Raw genomic sequence first — 4,911 nt, 5'->3', positions numbered from 1 at the left:
CAGCAAAAAATTCTACAAAAATTCTACCATATAGATATATGAGTCTAGTTCCGGGGAAAATTTACAGAACTGAATTTTGAGTTTCAGAACTCAAGATATGATTTTTAATGCGACTCGTACGCAGATTGGCAGCTTGTCTGGGAAATTTCTAATAAGTGGTTTGAAGTCTGTTAACACCTCGTGTTCGACTCCGGCGACGGTCTCGGGTTCGGGGTGTTACAAGGTGAATTGGAGTTATGAAACATATGATTTAATATGACTTTGACCTATGGTTTTATATGATTGAGTATAGATTATAAGCTTGGATTTGGTTGATTATAATATGGCATGAATGATGTAAGTTTTGGTATTGAAATTGGCTAAAATTTTAGTACAAATGTGCTTGGTCTGATACTTGTAGGTTTGACTCAAATTGGGTGGCAAATTGGCTTTTCAAATGGCCTATTTTTTTCCACAAGGGTAGAGACAAGGGTGTGTGTCTCAGCCGTGTGCGACACACGGTCATCTTGCATGGCCGTGTGTCCCCATAGGGTACCTTATGATTTTAAGTCAGTCTTGAGCACCGCCAAGGCACAGGGGCATGTCTTGTGGTCGTGTGATTAAGTCAGTATGTATGCCCTGATTTGACATGGTCTAAACGCACAGGCGTGTATAATGTCGTGTGAGGTACACGGTCTATTCACACGGGCGTGTGACCTCTGTAACTTAGGAAATTTATCTAAGTTTTGAAAAATTTTGTATGAGTTCGGTTTAGTCCCGACCTCTTTCTAATGCATGTTTAAGGTCTCCATGACCTATATAAGGAACTCTTTTGTGATGTATGATTACGATTTTGAATGAAGTTTATGAATTGTTTGTAAAATGTTCTAATTTATTCGGTAACGCCTTTAACCCTAATTCGGCGATGGATACGGGTTAGGGGTGTTACATTTGGTTGGTATCAGAGCTACGGTTTAGTCGATTCTAGGACTAACGTAGCGTATGTGAGTCTAGCTATACATGCCATATTTATGAAATGTGATAGTGTGATGAATCCTGATAATGAAATTGTGTTTCTTATATAGCAAATGGATCTCGAACGAACCATCGATGACGATGTCGAGAGTAATGCACCTGCTCCTGTGCAAGGGATAGCACCATTCGATTATAGACCGGCTACGAGTAGCCATGATGGAGAGGCTAGACAAGCCTTCTATCAAATGATGAATGATTGGTTCAGTCAATACATTAGAGCTAATCTGGCTGTTCAACAACTCCCAACCCCGGCTAATCCTCCACAAGTCCCTGTTATGCCACAAGCTAATCTGACTCAGTTAAATAAGCCTCTAATTGATAAAATTATAAAATATGAGGCTGAAGAATTCCGTGCTACTACGAATGATAATGCTGATAGAGCTGAATTCTGGTTAGAGAACACGATACGAGTGTTTGATGAATTATCTTTGAATCTGGATGAATGTATAAGATGCGTTGTTTCACTTCTGAGAGATACAGCGTATCTCTGGTGGAAGACTTTGATATCGGTGGTTCCAAGAGAGCGAGTCACATGGGATTTCTTCCAAGTTGAATTTCGAAAGAAATACATCAGTCAGAGATTTATTGACCAGAAACGCAAAGAGTTTCTTAAGCTTGAATAAGGTCGTGTGTCTGTTATAGAATACAAGCGAGAATTTGTAAGGCTAAGTCAGTATGCTCGAGAATGTGTATCTACTGAGGCAATAATGTGCAAAATATTTGAAGATGGTCTAAATGAAGATATTCGTTTGTTAGTCGGGATTCTTGAGATAAAAGAATTTGTAGTGCTTGTTGAACGAGAATGTAAAGCTGAAGAGCTCGAGAAAGAGAAAAGAAAACCTGATTTAGAAACTAGAGAAGTATGAAAGAGATCATCGAGCAAGTCATTTCAATCTACCTCAAAAAAATTTCGGGATGATTATAGCTGTTCAAAGGCTAATGTGGGACATGCGAGTAGAGATCGTACGAGATCGCATTCGAGTTTCAGAGCTCCAGCTACATCTGTTGCCAGTATTAGAAATGTTTGACCTGATCGCTCTGAGTGCAAACATTATGGTAAAAGACATCCCAACAATTGTAGATTGTATGATCGAGCTTGTTTTAAATATGGATCATTAGACCATTTTATCCGTGATTGCCCCGAGTCTGTCGAGCAAGAAATTGTGCAAAATCTGAGGCCAAGTGGCAATGCATCTCATGGTAGACCTCCCAGAAATACGGGAAATGTGAGTGGTAGTCAAAGAGGGACTAAAGATACTTTTGTTCGATCCAAGGCTAGAGCACTTGCCAAAGCCTATGCCATTCGAGCTCGTGAGGAAGCTTCGTCTCCAGATGTTATAACCGGTACTTTCACACTTTATGATACTTCTGTGATTGCTTTGATAGATCCTGGATCCACACATTCGTATATATGCATGAATTTAGTATCTAGTAAGACTTTGTTTGTAGAGTCTACTGAATTTGTGATTAGAGTATTAAACCCCCAGGCAGATGTGTTTTGGTTGATAAAGTCTGCAAGAAATGCCCGTTAATGTTTCGAGACATTTGTTTTCTGGCCGATCTGATGTTCTTACCTTTTGATGAGTTTGATATAATTTTGGGTATGGATTGGTTAATGTTGCATGATGCTATTGTGAATTACAAATAGAAAACTATTGATTTGAGATGTAAGAATGATGAAATAGTTCAAATTGAATCTAGTGATTTAAATGGGTTACTGGCTTTGATTTTGTCAATGAAAGCTCTGAGTATTGTGAGAAAAGGTTGTGAAGCCTTTTTTGCCTATGTGATTGATTCAAAAATGTCAAAAAAGAAAGTTGAATCAATGCCTATTGTCTGTGAATTTCCTGATGTGTTTCCTGAGAAACATCCGGGATTGCCTTTGATACGAGAAGTTGAATTTGGCATTGAGCTAATATTGGGAGCTACTCCAATTTCGATAGCTCCGTATAGGATGGCTCCGACCAAATTAAAAGAATTAAAGTCTCAGTTGCAAGCATTGACCGATAGAAGGTTTGCTAGACCGAGTTTCTAAACTTGGGGTGCATCAGTTCTGTTTGTGAAAAAGAAATATGGTACGATGAGAATGTGCATTGATTACCGTCAGTTGAATAAAGTGACTATTAAGAATAAATACCCTCTACCTCAAATTGATGATTTGTTTGATCAATTGAAAGGAGCTACCGTGTTTTCGAAGATAGATTTGAGATTCGGTTATTATCAATTGTGAGTAAAAGACATAGACATTTCGAAAATTGCACTCATAACGAGGTACAACCATGACAAACCATAATTTATACATATTTTTATCCCATGCCTAGCCCATTTATGAATGGTTTCTCCTTAGATTTGGTGAATTCGATGCTCCTAATCCTTTAATTTCATGGTTTATACTTAGGTGAGCATAAGAGAGTAAAAAGAGTGAGAAACGGGCCAAAAAGAGAGAAAATGGATCCACGTAGGAAACCAACACAACCTAGACTTCCTCACACGGGTGTGTCACACAGTCGTGTCCATTTGGCAGGATTGAAGCACAACTTACACGAGTAGACTACACGCCAGTACCTATTCAACAGCCCTGACCGTGGGCTTGTCACACGGGCGTGTCCCTGTCGAGCCCAAGTATATTCCTATTCAAAAAAGGCCAATTTTTAGGGCTCTTAGGCATTCAAAAGCCTATTTAAACACCTAAGGAGGCACTTAAGAGGGGGACGCAAAGTAGTAAGCAAGGAATTACTCAAGGAACGCCGATTGATCCATCTCAGAAGTTGGATTCATCATCAAGACTGAAGATCTCCCTTCAAGTTCCTTTAGGAGTTTTGGGTTTTCTTATGTTTTGTTATCTTTATGCTTTTGAGATGTTTTCCTTCATAAGTATTAACTAAAACCCCTAAATACCTAAGAGGAATGAAGCCTAAGACGAATCTTGTTATTATTATCTGAATTGTATGATAAATATTTGATTTGTTCTTAATTATGTGTTCTTAATTCTTTTTTTAATATTCCAGTAAATTATTCAAGTTAATGCTCTTATTCAGAGGAGGAATAGACCCTGTCTAAGAGTAAATTTTTCATAATTAAGAGGAGTTGATTGCGCGCCTAGAGATAGGGTGACAAGATTTTGCCGGATTAAGGTGAAACCTAATAAGGGAATTCATAGATCGAGTTAATGCAATTCTAGGGTGTCAATTAGAAAGAGATTTCAATTATTCAACCTAGGGTTAGACGTTATTAGTTTCAGGAGAGATAATAATATAACTTAGGGATTTCTATGGATCAAGTCAAATGAATAAATCGTCTGATTCAGAGTCAAATAACAAGTGAAGTCTAGGTCGATTTTTCCTTAGGTATTATCTTAATCAATCAAATTTTCTAAAAAGTATTTTCCCAAATTTTCTTTCTATGCATTCTTAGTTTAGTAATTAGTTTAGATATCCAAACCTCTTGATTTTTAGGCTAGATAATAAAAAGGAAGTAAATAATAGTACTTGTGGTTCCTTTGGGTTCGACAATCCAGTCTTGCTGAACTATACTACTGTTCGATAGGTACACTTGCCTTAATCGTGATAATAAGTTAGTCTCAAGAACAATTCATTTATAAATTTTTAAAACCTGTCACGAATATCACGCATCAAGTTTTTGGCGCCATTGCCGGGGAACTAGGATATTAGGAACACTCAATTTTTATTACTTTAGCCATTTTACTTTTATTGCAATTTAAATTTTTATTTTATTTTCTAATTCTTCATTTATTCTCTTCTTATAGGTTTTTCTAGTTTATGACCAAAAGAAACACGTCAGGACCATTACTATTTGATAGTGAGATCGATCGCACAGTTTGCAGAAACCGAAGAGAAATAAGACGAAGCTTACGATACACAGAGGAAGAGTAAGAGG

This window comes from Gossypium arboreum, chromosome 3 (assembly GCF_025698485.1).
Source record: "Gossypium arboreum isolate Shixiya-1 chromosome 3, ASM2569848v2, whole genome shotgun sequence".
NCBI lineage: Eukaryota > Viridiplantae > Streptophyta > Magnoliopsida > Malvales > Malvaceae > Gossypium > Gossypium arboreum.
This window is presented reverse-complemented; position numbering follows the sequence as displayed.